General features: G+C 42.4%; 1 protein-coding gene across 1 annotated transcript in view; it reads right to left on the bottom strand.

Moving 5' to 3' along the window:
* sox5 (SRY-box transcription factor 5) overlaps positions 1–17,286 on the bottom strand; it is a 418,494-nt gene that overhangs the window by 255,829 nt on the left and 145,379 nt on the right. The window contains exon 3 of the mRNA XM_037539858.1: positions 953–1,002. The gene's annotated coding sequence lies outside the window, so the exon portion shown is untranslated. The remainder of the gene's footprint in view (positions 1–952; positions 1,003–17,286) is intronic.

The following is a 17,286-nucleotide window of genomic DNA, read 5'->3' as shown; positions in this document are numbered from 1 at the left end:
AGTGGGGCCTGCAAGTGCTGAAGCACATAGTGCCTATCCTCTGTTAAATCACTCGCTAAGGAGTTACACATTACCTCACATTACATCAGCAAAAAAAAAAAAAAAACTGCATCAGGAGCTTCACGAAATGGGTTTCATGGTCGAGCAGCTACAAACAAGCTTAAGATCAAAATGCACAAATCCAAGCATCAAGCGGAGTGGTATAAAGTGTCGCCACTGGACTCTGGAGCAATGGAAATTCTGAGGAGTGACAAATCACGCTTTTCTATCGGTCAGTCTGATGGACGAGTCTGGGTTGGGCGAATGCCAGGAGAACGTTACCTGCCTGACTGCACTGTGCCAGCTGTAAAGTTTGGTGGAGGAGGGATAATGATATGGGGTTGTTTTCAGGCCCTTTAGCTCCTGTGAAGGGAAATCTTACTGCTTCCCCAGACCAAGACATTTTGGGCCATTCTATGCTTCCAACTTTGTGGAAACAGTTCGGGAAGACTGAGCCCCAGTGCACAAAGCAGCTCCATAAAGGCATGACTGGGTGAGTTTGGTGTAGAAGAACTTCACTGGCCCTCACAGAGCCTTAACCTCAACCCCGCCGAACACCTTTGGGATGAACTAGAGCAGAGATTGTGAGCCAAGCCCTCTTGTCCAACATCAGTGTCTGACCTCACAAATGCTTCTCTAGATGAATGGACAGAAATTCTCACAAACACACTCCGGAATCTTGGAGAAAGCTTATAAGAAGTGGAAGCTGTCAGAGCTGCAAAAGGGGACCAACTCCATAATGCCTACGGGTTGTAGGTGTCCCAATACTTTTGTCCATGTAGTGTATATGCATATAATACATATTTGGGTATGTATGTCCTGTCGATGTCCTGACATTGCATGAAAACAGGTATGTGTTTGTGTGCATGATTTTGAGTGGGGTGTAATTGAAAAACACCAAACACATACTTACCTCAGTGAGGGTGAAATCGGTTCTGCGGAAAGTTCTGATCTCGAGTGCAACTGAAAAAGAGAGAGAGAGAGAGAGAGAGAGAGAGAGAGAGAGAGAGAGAGAGAGAGAGATCTGGTTAGACCCAGAGCTTTTTCTCAGCGGTGAACCATTTGGCATTCCAGAAATAAATTTCATTTAATGTCGGCTCTAATTGCGCTCTGGAACCGCCGAACATTTTTTCCATTCACAATAAAAGCTGAATATAAGGCCGTGTGAGCCATGTTTACAGTGACTGCTCGATCTATCCTCTGTCCTCAGGCACCGCGTGAACTTCTGGAACTCGGGACGAACGCGGCGGAGACGCTCTTCCTCTCCTTCTTACGCAAACAACTTCAAACCCTCCTAATCCCACTCCCGCAACTTATCACCGCGCATGTAAATCGTATCGTACTTAAGATGTCACTTCCAGTGTTTATGGGCCATAAACTGGGAGTGTGTGTTGTGTGTGCTTGGAGAAGGCGGTGGAGTGGAGTGGATCCTCTTATGCTCCATCAGTGCTCTTGGCAATCAGTCTCACTCTCTCCCTCTCTCTCTCTCTCTCTCACTCTCTCCCTCTCTCTCTCTCTCTCTCTCTCTCTCTCTCTCTCTCTCTCTCTCCTCATTCCCGATTCCCTGAATTCCCTGATTCAGTCTGATAGATTCAAGCCTTTTTAAAGGGAATGGTATCAGTCATATTAAGGCTGATCAAATACTTGAACGTTAGACTAAAATTCATTCGCTTTGAGTGACTTTAGCCTTTAATTACGTTTATTTTATTAAAACAAATGTTTACATAGCCCCGCTGCTGACATCCTATATAAACAGGAATAATGCATAGCTATGACTTAGTAAGCCTGGAGGCGAGAGTCTGGAGTCAGTACAACTTAGAAAATATCATGTCAGTGGATTACGGTTCAGTTATGTTCCCTGGCAAAAGGTACTGAGATGTACCCTTCAGGGTCCCACCCCAGCGACGAGAGGGGCTCTGCCCCAGTGAGAGTCTAGTGCCGTTTATTGCTGAGTGTGTACAGACCTGACCTGATCTGAAAACCGGTGTGAAGCACATAACGTTTATCTAGTATTTTGTTTGGTAACTGTCAGGATGGAATTTTGAATTTTTTCCCTGGTTTTCCTCCTTTGCCTTTCTGTGTTGTGCTGCATGTCGTGTGCAGCACATGGAGAAAACAGGCTCGATGCCTTTTCCCTGGCTCTGCAGCGGACGCACGCTTTGTGAAATCCCTAACATGTTAATATGGGCACCAAAATGAGAAGCAAGGCATTCTGCGCTGCTCAAGTGTGAAACGTAAGAGTAACAACATGTTCAAACAGGAGAAAAAGCAGCACTTTGTGCATATTAGAGCAACTTTAAATGCAAAAGTCAAGACACCATAAAATGGCTATTCCGAAAAGGTTGCCCTAAAATACAGAATGCGTCAGTTCAGACTACTAAACATGAGATATTTCTGTTGCATTTGAATTGCCAACTTCGCATGTCTTACATAAATCGCACTGATTTAATTCAAAGTTGCACTATGTAAGATTCGGGGATTTGGAGACCTCTCTGGTGAAAATGTGCAATTGCGTGCAATTTGTGGAACAATATTTTGTAGCGTGGGTTGCGCTTTGTACAACAGCGTTTTTGGGCCAGTGTAAAAAACAATAGAGTTTGAGAACAAAGTCATAATATTTTGAGATTGAAGTCATAATATTTCGATAATAAAGTCATAAAGTTACAAGATATTGTGATATTTGGAGGAGAAAGTGGGCTAATTGTGCGGATGCTGTCTTAATGAGTTGGAACCTCGGTTGCTGTACTGGCGATGACAAAGACGCCGAGTGGCCGCGGTTCCAGTCCTTCAGGATCGGTCATTCTGATCATCGTTCTCATTGCCTCCTGTGAAACTACATGCCCCTTTTGATTGGCATAGAGATGTAACCACCCATGTAGACGACCGCTGCACACGTCTCCTTCAACAACACAGACAGACGGTTTCCTCCGAGTCCGCCTGACTCTTTATTCCAGATAAACACAGTTCCCTGCTCAGCCGGTTCAGCCGGTTCTTACTCTAATACCAGGCTGGTGCTGATGAGCAGGAGAGACGGGGAGGCTGAGTGTTTCTTTATGGGGGAATCGATATGAAAGTGTAATTGTACCCTTAACCAACTCCTTAACGCCCCTCATTCTAACAGGTAGAGGTGCTACCTTCCTTTTTCAAACCCTCTGGCCACAATATTGCAACTTTTTGTGGTATTAATGCCACTTTAATGCCATTGTCTTGAAATATTACGACTTTTTAAATGAAGTATCACAACTTCATTCTCAAAATACTGTGACCTTATTCTTAAAATATCATACAGTATGACTTTCTATCCCGACATATTACGACTTTATTCTCGAAAGTATTTAAATTTTATTTAGGTGGCCCTAAAACGGCGTCATAGCTTCGGCCCCCTTTCCCCAGTCAGATGAATCTGGTGACTGAAAGAGAATTCATAGATCATTTGAGACCTCAACACCGAGCTGGATCTTCTTTTCAAGCCTGTTCGTGCGACATTAATACATAAAGACGTCCAACCTGGTGTGAAAACCTCCCGGACCGGCGACTCTTACTTTTAAAAATTGTTATAGGTTTTACCGGACGACCCGCAGCAGCTCACCCACCCACTGTTCTCATTCTCCTCACTCAGCAATGACGCTTCGTTCAATTTTAACCACAAAAACTAACATAACTCTGCTTTAAAGTCAGAAATGTCAAAAGTGCAGCTTTGGTTTATTTCATTTTCTACAAAATATGAGTCAATCCTCAGCACTCGGAGTGAGATCAGGGCTAAAACGTGGGCCATCCTGATAAAGGACTGGGAGATCTGGGAGATTTAGCTGAGCGAACAGATCACACACCCTGACTGAGGAGACAAGCACGCGCTGCCTTCGGGGTGATGCTGTCGGGATGAGGAGAAGAGGGAGTTGTGTAGTCTGAAGGAGCGCTGGGACCTTTCATTACGCAGGCTGAGTTTTGGAAAAGCTTTGTAATCTTGCCTGCTGTCCTGTGTAATCCGGAGGATGCGTGGATGTCCGGGGTTGAGAGGTCATGTAAGGGCAGGAGGGAACATGGGCTGCTGAACTGGACTAATGAACTAGAGCTTTTATTACTGTTTCCTTACGCACTGATGAAAAAAGTTTGAAATCACTTGTCATGTCATACTTGATTGATATATATATATATATGTGTGTGTGTGTGTGCATGTCACTATCAAAACATTTGGTTATGATGGTTTCTATAGAATGATTTTATATATATATACACATGAATACATACATACACATAATTAATCATAACCAAACATTTCGGCAGTGACAGTTGTAGCTCAGTGCAGTGCAGCCAGTACATGACCAGCAAACAAAGCTTTGTTTACACAAATTAAATCATAATTTTTTATTACATTTTTATTTTATACTAGATTTTTTTTGACTATTTCATACTGATTTTCAGACGTTGGGACTGACTGCTCTCCATGTGGCCTCAAGGACCAGGAATTAAACTCAACCTTTAACTAAAAGTCCACTTTAAAATATAAAAAGCATTTTTTAAAAGTGACAGTGGAAGGAAAAAAAAAGGCAAGTATTATTTTTACACATTTTACATATTTTATTTATGTCTCCCGATGGAAAATACTAATTTAATCAGATCAGAACAAATCCAACTGATTTACGGACGTCCAGAAAGGCCATAAGGCAGCTAGAATTTCTGGATTGTTATCTTGAGATAACAAGTGAATTATCTTGTGATCTCAAGATAAAGTTATTATCTTGACATTGCAAGCTAGTTATCTTGTTATCTCAAGATAACTTTTTTTTTAATCGAGATTACAATAACAACTTTGTTAACAAGCCAATTAATTCTATATATAATAATAACTCATTCAATGTTGATTAGATTAAATATTACAGAACAGGCACCAGCAGGTACTCTTAGAAGAACTGAAGTGTTTTGAGATCAAGAATTTATTAAATGATTAAATATTAAAAGATTTGATCATCTTTGAAGTTTGAGGAATTCTCAATATAAACTTGACTACTTACTGTTTATTATTGGATTATTTATAGCATATACAGCTTGCTTAGTCACTCTAGAATCATCTACAGCTCTGGTCATCATTCTGGACGCATCTTTTTATTTATTTATTCGCTTATTTTACTAATTATTTGAAATCTTTTAGGTTGGACCGGCATAACAGGATCATTTTATACATGTTTCTGCAGCCAGATTGGCTTTATATCATTAAATAAAAACAAATTCCAGCCGTCTTTGAATGCGAGTCTATATTAGGGACAATGAGCATTAATTAACCCAAATGTAAACGTGTCAGCGATGGCCAGCTGGCGAATTTTCAACTGCATTTCCCGAGGTCTCATATTTACAGCCACAAACAATTCAGATGACAAAATAAAGGACAGTTTACATACAGAGGGGCTAATATAACCAACATAAAGCACACCAAAAACAAGAGATGCTGGGCAAAATGACCTCCAGAACGTGTAGCTGCTGCATGAGGGGTCAGTTGGAGAAGGTTCGGACCACCCTGGCGCTGCGCTGCTGATGTATTGTGCACTCAGAATCAGCAGCACTCAGGAGACGTCTATACAACGGCTTTAAGATGAAGTACGACTCGCAGCGCAAACAATGGAGCGTGGTATTCAAAACAGGCTCCTCTGCAGGCTGGATATCTGGGTCGTTCTGCCGCTGCACTGGCAACCAGGGTAAGAAAAAGCAGGGTCATTCTCCATCTGGAGGGGAAACCGTGTCACAAAGGCTGCAGAGCTTTAAAAGTGCTTAAAACATTGGGCGCGGCTCCAAAAGCCAGGATGTACGTTTACACGGTTGACCTAAGGTTAAATAACACCGTTCCCTTCTGATTCTCCGATTTTCCTTTTCTAATCCCGTTTCGTAGTCGCTCTGCATCTGTAAAACAACTCGTCACAATACCAATATTTAACCATTTAGAAACCATTTTTCATAGAAAGCAATATTTTAAAAGGTTTAACTTTGGAATTTATATAAAACAGATTCACGTTTAATTTTTATGCTGTTACCCTTTTACTACATTGAATAAATATGTATTTTATTTATTTTTTTAATTAATTTGTCTCAGAGATTTTGGTCTCTGGTGTTATCAGGACTCTTATTTTACATTCGAACGCAGCATCTTCAGCTCTATTAAACTGCTTCTTTGGGTCGAGGCTCATCAGAGAGGAAGCATCTCAAGGCATGAGAAGATGAGATCTTACTCACTCGTTATATTTCATTAATTTTAATAATTTTGTTTATCAGGCAGCTCATAACTACTATGTATCAACAGTGGTATCTGCTTTAATGGCCAAATAATTAAAATATTGGCAAAATAATGCCATAAATATCATTTTATTACTGATTTTAAGTAGTTGCACAAGGTCACCTGACGACCAATGAGTCAGCCAAATTACAAAATCCTCAGTTTTAACCAGAAGGTCAGAAGGACTGGAGTCACCGTCACTGGTGTTACACCACATTCATACAACGCCAGTGACTTTAAGATACGTTTGGAATTGAGCTCACCTTTCGCATATATGACGATAGAGATATTAATGGACATATTAAGATTATTTAGTTCTGGGATGAAAGAAATTTATTTTTTAATGTGTCCACCTGAATTCCCAAGACAAATGGAGAAGAACCCATAAAAAAACAGCCTGTTATATTGAACATCAGGACAATTACACCACTGACCGTAACACAACTGACAACAATGTGACTGACACTGAAGTCACACTGTATGTATCCAGGCAGGTCTGTACAGTCTGGTGAACTTAGACTTAGACTTTATGGCCAAAAGTATGCAGACAGTCCTCCTGATGATAGAGTTCCAATGTCCAGTGTCCATTTCTAACAGGCATATAAAATCAAGCACACAGACCTGTAGTCTCCACAAAGAAACACCGGCAGCAGAATGGGTCGTACTGAAGAGCTGCCACCTCTGCCACAAGCCTATCTGAGAAACATCTGTCCTGCTAGATCTGCCTCTGTCAACTGTAAGTGCTATTATTGTGAAATGGAAGCTTCTAGGAGTGACAACAGCTCAGACACGAAGTGACATACCACAGAGCGAAGCCACCAAATGCCCCTGGAAACAACATCAGCACGAGAACTGGAGCTTCATGAAATGGGTTTCCATGGCTGACAAACCTAAGGTCACTATGCGCAATGCCAAGTGTCAGCTGGAGGGGTGTAAAGTGCCACCACTGGACTCTGGAGCAGTGGAAGCATGTTCTCCAGAGTGATGAATCACGTTTCTCTATCTGTCAGTCTGATGGGCAAGTCTGCGTTTGGCAGATGCCAGGAGAACGTTACCGACCGGAATGCATAGTGCCAGTAAAGTTTGGTGGAGGAGGAATAATGAGCTGAGCTGTTTTTCAGGGTTTGGGCTCTTAGTTCCAGTGAAGGGTGATATTAATGTTACAGAACAAAGATATTTTACACAATTACATGCTTTCAGATTTGTGGCAGCAGTTTGGGGAAGAGCTTTCTCCTGTTCCAGCATGAGAGCTCCATAAAGATCACGTTACCTCACACTGTTGAGCCATTTTTACAGGGCACTCTTAAGAAAGATGGTTCTTTAAGGGTTCTATATAAAACCATGAACACTCAAAGAATCATTTGCATGATTAAAGTATTCTTTCACTGTAAAAGCTTTCTTCAGTCTGATGGTGAACGTGCTGAAGATGGTGCTATATGTAACCTTTTTGTAAAGGGTTCTATATAGCACCCAAAAGGGTTCTCCTACTGTTCCGAAAACAAGGCTGTAGCAATAGAAGATCCTTTTTATATAAGACATTCTCCATCAATCTAAAGAAACATTTCACCAGGCAAGAAACCATTTAAGCATGCAAAAGGTTCTTTGAGTGTTCATGGTTCTATACAGAACCACTGGGCCTCATTCATCAACACCTTTCCAAATTTTTTTCAGATGTGTTCTTGAGAAACGTCAAAATGACTGGCTTACGCCTTTGTGCACTTGAATTATTAACATGATTAAACGGTTCTTTGCATAGCAAAATGTCTCGGACTCGAAATAATTGCAGAACCCTATTTGGTGCTATACAGAACCGTTTTCATAACAGGTTCAACGTGGAACCACAGGCAACACATTTTCCATCCATTTGAAGAGTGACTTCACCATGCAAATAACTCTTCAAGCATGCAGATGGTTTTTGAGCATGTTCAGAACCATTGTTTTTAATAAATAACCCTTGAAGAACCGTCTTTTTTAAGAGCGTTGTTTTTCATAAATTACTCCCACCTTCAAGATACACCCCAGACACGTCCTAGTCTCGCTGTAGGAGGTAAGCAGACATGTGTAGCTGATGCAGTAACGGTTATTTTGTTTTATTTCAGTCATAGAGCCCCTTTTAGTCTTATTTTCCTGGTTCAAACTTCTTAATGGTAAAAATAATTGACAGATTCTCTGAAGACGAGTGTGCAGATCAGCGCCTCGGTGTTCTGAGGACCGAGCTGCTAGTACATGCATGTGAACACGCGTGCCTGTGTGTGTTTGGAAACCAGGCCTTTGCTCGAAATATAGTCTTATTACCCCTGGGGAGCCCATAAATACAGTCAGAGTGCTGCCTCTGATTGAAATCTCCTTTTGTTTGCCAGCATTCAGAGCTGTGCCTTTTTCTTCCCTTCCGCTCTCGCTATCTCCTGATAGCGCTCTGCTCTGGGAAGCTGAAAGCTCAGGTCTGAATGACTGCACTGAGTTGCCGGCTTGAATGCGCTCCATAGTTCTCGCTGTCCGGCCTATTCATCCGCAGGCCGTGAGAGCCGTGGGCTAACACCTCCGGAACAATGCCCCAACAAGCAATGCCCACCTTCCTCGGCCTCTGCCTCACTCGTTTATCCCACGTTACCATCTGGTTTCCCTGAAACAGCTGCGTATTCTTGCCTGTGCGGCGCGCAAGCCGGCGTTGCGTGGAAGCTCTGTAAGGAGCTAATGTAAGTGCATAATGGCGGATAAGGAGAGCGAGCAGTAAAAGCATTAAAGGCGCAGAAGACTGAGTCTTTGTTTCCCTCGGCCGGGTTACATAAAGCAGCCCTGCAGAAAGGAGGCATTGTGGCGGAGCAGAGAGTAAAGTGGGCCCGTGGCTTGTTTTTGTTTGTCGGATGGAGGGATGAGGGGAGAAAGAGAAAGAGAGAGAGACAGCATGAGACTAAAATCTTGCATAAGGCATGGAGGGGAAGTGTGTAACTGCTCATCAGCCTTTGGTCACACAGATAGGAGGAGGATGAAGCAGCTCAGTGGCTTTCTGCTACGAAACACAATGGAAAAGCCAGGAAACACAAAACAGCAGTTAAAGCTGCTGATTTGTCAAAGGCGCCCACTGTGTTCTGCTCATTCTGCGTTGAAAAATAACCAAAAAAAGTCAAAAAGCAAAAACACATGCAAAATCATCCCTTAAAAAAAAAAAAAAAAAACTAAAAAAAAAAAAAACTACTAAGACAAACACTTTAAGGCCTTTTTACACAAGTCACCATTGATTTTTTAGATGTATTTAGATGTCAGTGAATGACTTTGTATATGGTAATAACTTGTTTTGCACACCATACATGATTTTCCACAGAGACATTTTAGTCACCCTTTTAATTTTTGCAAACTTGGATCAGCAACATGAACTCGGGCTGGAGGCTAGGGAACCAGCCTTGGTTCCGCGGCCAGAAGGCCGCAGGTTTGTTCCCCTGAGCCAACAGTATGTCACTGAAATGTCCCTGAGCAAGACACCTAACCCCCAACTGCTCCCCGTGCACCGTGGATAGGACTGCCCACTGCCCCCTAGTGTGTGTGTTCACTAGTGTGTATGTGGAGTTAAAATGTGGAGGTGAAATTTTTCCTGTTGTGGGACTAAAAGGGGTCACTTAATCTAAAGTTTTAATGTTAAAGTTAAATTCACTTCACCATCACTGTTGTCTCTGGTGTTGGCATGGTGACAACCAAGATGACAAATGCATTAGTTTGTCCATCGCTTCATGACATGTGGTTCTGCCATTGTAGATTTAGACATGCTGAGCTGCACTACAAAAAATAGTATCTTGTCAAGTAACATCTTATATCTAGCTGATATAACCAGTGTTTCACCTGAGAGTGTTGTGAGCTTATTTTAAAAGATTTTTCTAGTTTTAAGTCATTTTATTAAGCAAAACAATGCCACTATATTGGCAGCTCATTTTGCTTGTTTTAAGAAATGTGTATGAAACAAGCAAAATTTTCTGCCAGCAAAGTGAGATTGTTTTACTTAATAAAATGACTTAGAACAAGTAAAAAAAATGTCTAGAAATGAGCTAAATAATCTTAAAATAAGTGCACAGCCATCTGAATAAGATATATTCCATATATCAACTAGAATTCTGATAATTTTCCTTGACAAGATATTATTTTTTGCAGCGTATGTGTGAAAGTTTCAGCTCTTGATTGAGGTGGTGAAACTTTCTGTGCTCTTTTTCATTCTCCAAAGCAGAAAATTGCCTCCCCGATGTCATGTTTGCCTGTTTTGTCAGAAGCAAAGGATGTTGTTCTGCACTTGAAGACATTCAGCCTGTTGGTTCAAGGTTTTCTTGCTGCACAAACACCACGGCACATTCTTTTAAAAAAGGTACCACATCCAGTGTGCACTGTTTTAACACTAAACAAATAGCTTCTATATATTTCAGGTTTGCATGTTTATCCCTGTCTCCTTTTGTGTGTGATGGCCTTTATAAATCTGTAGATTATTAGCTTCATTTTCAGTGTTTGAATGTAAATCATATTTAACCCTTGTGTGGTGTTGATGTGTGTTTGTTGCTCAGTGGTCTGCTGGACCCACCACATTATTGTTTTTCAATCAATACAGCCATAATAGTTTATGTAAAAATACCAGACGTTTAAGTGTCCAGCATAGGGTTCCCATTTAGCAGCTGTAGCCAGTCAGCAGCCTGTCCATGTTGTCCTCCCTCACTCACACATACACACACACTAACAGCAGGCCATGGAGGAGGAGAACAGAGTGAAGGACACAGCACCTCCACACTTTTCCTCCCCGCGGGTTCAGCCCAACACCACATGTGTAATATAAATGTGTGGGGGGTGAACAGAGTGAAGACCCTGAAAATGGGTTATTTTATACGTTCTTCACAGAAAACGAGCAAAGACCAAGAATCTGAGCCTGAAATAATAATAAATCACATCAATTTTCTCTTGGTAAACATTAAAAATGGGTCCCACAGACCTGAACAGCACACAAGGGTTAATTATGCAGATATAATGTAATGGGTTAGACTGCTTTTAACCATAATTCATAACTCCTCTTAAATCTGATCTCTGACTAAAAAGGATCAAAGAAAACACCCCCTCAACTAAGAGCTCCCACTCAGTGGGTTGGGAAGGTGTCCATAACCCTGAGTTCAGCATATAACATCATATCAACATGGTTGCTCAACCTCTTTAATGGCCAGGGCCCACCAACAGGCCCATTCCACACTTCTATAATCTAAGAGTAGCTCAGCCAGTTTGCAGTGAAGTCCCTGTGGTTTCTGGATACTAAGCCTTAGTATGTAATAAGCCTGGAATTTTAAGGGGTTAAAAATCAACCACTTCTATATTTTTATTGTTGCCCAAAGCAGAAAAAAAGAGCAAAAACACAACAAATGCACCTTTTGTATCTCATTTTGTGCTCGGAAAGAACAAAGAAAAGACAAGCTTTCATGGACACAGTGTCCCACTTTATAAGACCGCGAGTGAAAATGATGTAATTCCAACCTCCGATTTCAACTTCCAAGTTAAATAGCTAAAACAGAGTCATTCAGAGTGGTTTGGTGTGAAACGCTCCATTATAGAGACTCAGAACTGTTCACCTTGGTGGTGATAGGAACCAGACGTCCACCTCTAAAAGCCCCCTCACAGAAAGTCACTACATTAAATGGTAATAAATAAGTTTTCTAACGACTGAGACATTGGTGATATTCCTATCCATGGTGGAGGGACACATGCAGGGCATTGTGAAGCAAAATAGTCCCCAAAGAAAACCTATTTTTCAGATTTATGACTATTTTACCATCATTAGCATTCCATATAAGCTCAGAAGAATCGTTTGGGTTCTCTGGTGGTTCTGGATGGTAAATAAAATGTCTATAGCTGTGTTGTAGTCATGGCGACGCCTGGTTCCCATCACCACCACTGAAAAGAAAGCTCAACCATTTCACACCAGACCCCTCTGAATGAATCTGTTTACCTCTTCATCAGTGAAAAATTGATGGATTTCCCCTTTAGGTTATTAGGAGCATCACATTCATGTTTAATTTACATTCTGAATAGACAGATTTGAGCCTGCACCTCCGACTGTTTTGCATTTGCAACTGAGAAATGACAAAAAACAGCAAAAGTATCAAATTTTTCTCTGAAAATGGGAGAAAATAGTGTGCGGGAAAAAAATGATTAAAGTTCAGAATACGCAATTGCGACGAGCTAGAAATGATCCAGTTCTTTGGGTCAAAAAAAAACAAAAACAGCTGATCTAAGTGTCAAACAAGAGTTTTGTACTGTACATGCAATTTTGTCATGTTTTCAATTTCAAAACTGGAAATTAAATATGAATCAAACTTTATAGGCCACATTTTTCTGGGTCCTGCTGTGTCTAGCATCCTTGAGAGCTATTGAAGAAAAAAAAAAACAAAAGAAAAAAAAAACAGACTAAATGAATATTATAATAACTATAATAAGTGATAGGCTCGATTGCGGGGAGCCACACCATCCTCTTCCGTCCGTTGCCTGACGCAGTGATGGGGCTTCATGCTTTGAAAGGAGAAAATGAAATGGGAAATGAAAAGAAGGGGAAAAAAAGAGGGAGTGTGTGAAAAAGACAGATAGCGAGGCAGCCCTGCTGCACTAGAGTCGCCTCTGGAGGAAGCAACACAAAGAGATTAACCTATTTTCATCTGTTACCTACTCTAATGGATTTCTGTATGGCTAATTCCAGCCATCTGCGCTCCAGTCTCCCAGTTCGTCACACAAAACCCATAAAAGTCATCTGACCCAAACAATTAGAGAACACAGGCTCGTACAGTCAGGCAGACGGACTTACAGAAACAGCACTGGACAAATAAGCTCGCGGTGCGGTGCGGCGCAGCAGAGGGACATATGACTGGGCATGAAGTGAAAGGATTGATTAAGTTCAGGGACACATTCCCACACTGGGCTCTGACACAAATGCATCACATGCTTCACTAACTGACACACACACATGCAAGCAATGTCCGTTTAGTTTTGACTCTTGTTGATCTCGTCAGCTGCGGCCAGTGGGAAACCCTGAGGACCTTCTGCACTGAAAACAACGGTGTCTTGAGTGTCAAGAGAAATGATCTTAAATCAGTAACACTTTACTTGGAAAGTCCAATTTAGATGCTCAGTAGATTCTTGATTTACTGAAGTCACATTCAGCTAAATATCCACCTTAATTCTCTTTAACTCTAAACCTGACCTTAAGTTAAGTGACACTTTTTAAATCCCACAGCTGGGGAAACTCCACCTCCGCATTAACCCCATCCGTGAAGTGAAACACCACATACACACTAGTGAACACACACACTAGGGGGGCGGTGAGCACACTTGCCTGGAGCGGTGGGCGGCCCTATCCACGCCGCCCTGGGAGCAGTTGGGGGTTAGGTGTCTTGCTCAAGGACACCTCAGTCATGGACTGTCAGCTCTGGGGATCAAACCGGCAACCGTCCGGTTACAGGGCCAGTTCCCTGACCTCCAGCCCATGACTGCCCCTCCACCCAACCACCAACTTAACCTCCACCCAAAACATAAACCCAGCCCTCACCCTGATCGTTGTCTTAACCCTGGTCCAAATCCTAACCATAACCCAACAACTATTTAGAGTTTCAACAGATCTATAGGGGGCTATAGAGGACTATCTAAGTAAAGTAAGAACCTTTGGGGGCAGTCGTGGGCAGTCGTGAGCTGGAGGCTAGGGAGCTGGCCTTGTGACCGGAAAGTCGCTGGTTCGATCCCCAGCACCGACAGTCCATGACTGAGGTCTCCTTGAGCAAGACACCTACTCCCCAGGCACCGTGGATAGGGCTGCCCACTGCTCTGGGCAAGTGTGCTCACTGCCCCCTAGTGTGTGTGTCTATTCACTATTGTGTATGTGGTGTTTCACTTCATTCTCCGATATCGTCCTACGTTTGTTCTTAAATGTGTTCTTGAGAAAGGTTCTAGGAAAAAGTCTACGTCAGATTCATGACGTGCTCTTAAAGCGAGTTGAATAGTAACATTTTAACACCGAGGCGGCTGCAGGAATATTATAAGACCACTTTTGCGTGTTTTAACTCATTTTATCCAGTAAAATTATGTTACTATATTGGCAAATCAATAATCTGCCAATATAGTGACATCATTTTACTTGATTAAAATGGCTTAACACGTCAAGAAATAAGAAAAATTATCTCATACTGTTAAAAAAGATGGTTCTTCAAGGGTTCTTTAGTAAAGACAGTGGTTCTATGTTGAACCATGAGCACTCAAAGAGCCATCTGCATGCTAAATGGTTCTTCGCATGGTGAAATTGCTCTTCAATTTGGTGGAGAATGAGTCATATATGGTTCGATATAGAACCTTTTTGAAAAGGGTTCCATATAGCACCATATAGAACACATTCTCCATCAATCTCAAGAACATGCAAAGGACCCTTTAAGCATGCAAACGGTTCTTTAAGTATGTAAAAGAAAGCATTAAGGTCACAATATGACTGGGAACAAAAGGGTGGTATCTTCTTTGTGGTATCTAGCGAGCTCCCTCATTGGTTAGGGCTTCAGGAACCTTAAGAACAGTTTCAGTTTCCCTTTGTAAAAAAAAAGGTAATGGTTCTATTTAGAACCTTAAGTTCTAAAACCAATCATTTCATGCTACGGAGCCCCGCTGGTGACATCCCATATAAATAAAAATAATGTTAACACATGGGAAAAGAGATCCCAATGTGTGGCCATGACTTAAGGTGTGGGAATGAGATCATGTCTTACTAAGCCATGACCATGCATTAGTATCTTGTTCCCATGCCTTTAATTAGTTGTAGCCATACATTAGGATCCTGTTCCCATGCCTTACTAATTTTTGACCACAGCTTAATTATCTTGTCCCTATGCCTTACTAAGTCGTGGCCACAACTTGTCTTGTCCCTATGCCTTACTAAGTCGTGGCCACGAGTTAATTATCTTATTCCTATGCCTCACTAAGTCGTGGGCACACATAATTTTTATTTATACAGGATGTCACTAGCAAGGCTCCGTAGATCTCGGCATGATATAATGGTTCTGTAGATTAATGGAGAATGTGTTGTATGTGGTTCTATATGGAACTTTTCTGAAAATGGTTCTACTGGACTGAGGGACTCACACGTTTGATTAACTACCAACATAACTTGGAACTGACAGAGGAGTCAACCAACCACTTTTGGGTTTATAATGAGGGGTAGCAGTTTCACCACTCTGGGCCTTCTGGATGTTCTAGATACCATAACCGAGGCTAATTACAAGTCTAACCAAAATACATTACAGCATCTGTTGCAAGCTTCAAATAAAACATAGAACGTCTTTTAGAAACTTCAAATGTCCGATCGAGAATTGACAAAATATGTGTACAGCATTATCTTAGTGCTCACACACTATTATGAATCCCCTACAGGAGCTAGCAGAACCTATTATTAAAAATCCATCCATCCATTTTCTAAGCCGCTTCTCCATCAGGGTCGCGGGGGGTGCTGGAGCCTATCCCAGCAGTCTTCAGGTGGAAGGCAGGATACACCCTGGACAGGTCGCCACTCCATCGCAGGGCAGACAGACAGACACAGACAGTCACTCACACCTAGGGGCAATTTAGCAAGTCCAATTGGCCTGACTGCATGTCTTTGGACTGTGGGAGGAAACCGGAGAACCAGGAGGAAACCCACGCAGACACAGGGAGAACATGCAAACTCCACACAGAGAGGATCCACGGGATTTCTCTAATGTGTTTTGTAGACTTTCCTGCATGTGAATGTTCTGCAAAGTCACAAAACTTGAAGCTGACAACAGTGAGAGTAACTTTTTCCCAGTGAACCCACTTTTCTCAGCTGCCTGAAATGCCTCGCCGGAATTCCAGCCCTTTTCCTTTGTTACAGGATGACTCAATCTCGGAACAGAGTTCTAGCTGCCTGCCTGCCCACTCCTGAGCTCGGCACACCCTCACACAGCAGCTACAGGAGGAGGAAGAGTGTGTTCAATGGTGTAGCCATGTGGAAAAGACGCTGACCAGACTTTCAGGATCCACTCTGGGTCAAACTGGCACGGCAGAACCAACGCCGCTGGAGTGGAGCTGCTCAGGAGAGACCACAAGATAGGGGCGGAACCACTGTGGCAGACCAATCAGAATACATAGGGCTCACCGGGAGGCGGGGCTCAAAGACACAGGAGCTCTAACAGAGAGGGTGAATCGGGAAGAACAGGATAAGAAAAGTGTGTTTTTGGAACATTGAAGCTGGTGGGGCAGTCATGGGCTGGAGGTTAGAGATCCAGCCTCGTGACCGGAGCTGACAGTCCATGACTGAGGTGTCCTTGAGCAAGACACCTAACCCCCAACTGCTCCCCAGGCGCTGCGGATTGGGTTGCCCACCGCTCCGGGCAAGTGTGCTCACTGCCCCCTAGTGTGTATGTGTGTGTGCTCACTAGTGTGTATGTGGTGTTTCACTTCACGGATGGGTTAAATGCGGAGGTGAAATTTCCCCGTTGTGGGACTAATGAGGGTCACTTAACTTAAATCTGTTCCAGTAGAGCCCAAAAACGCAATGATCAATATTTAAGCTTGGCATAACAGGCTCCCTTTAAAAAGGAGAACAGTAACTCCAGAGCTCTGAGGGTTAAGAACAGTGAGAAGTACAGCTTGCTTGGTGAAGCTATTAGTGCAGTGCTGTGCTAGCGAGGCCTCGCTGGCTGTGAGCTATGTAAATGCACGGTTAACACGGCCTGTTGTTCTCAGGATTGAGCCGTTGAGTCAGAAGCCTCCTTCCTCTTTCTGCGAAAGGTGTGAAACAGAACTGATATAAACAGCTGTAAAAAAGCAGCACAAAGCAACCTTTTAATTCTCTGTACTTTATCTGTGCTTCAGCTGACAGAGCTGAGCTCTAAAGCTGACACTGTGCACTGTGACTCAAAGCATCAGCGGTGATAATAAAAGCAAGATTTGAATCTTTTCTCACTCATAGCTCATTAAAACAAACGCAG

This window comes from Pygocentrus nattereri, chromosome 1 (genome assembly GCF_015220715.1).
Source record: "Pygocentrus nattereri isolate fPygNat1 chromosome 1, fPygNat1.pri, whole genome shotgun sequence".
Taxonomy (NCBI): Eukaryota; Metazoa; Chordata; class Actinopteri; order Characiformes; family Serrasalmidae; genus Pygocentrus; species Pygocentrus nattereri.
This window is presented reverse-complemented; position numbering and strand designations above follow the sequence as displayed.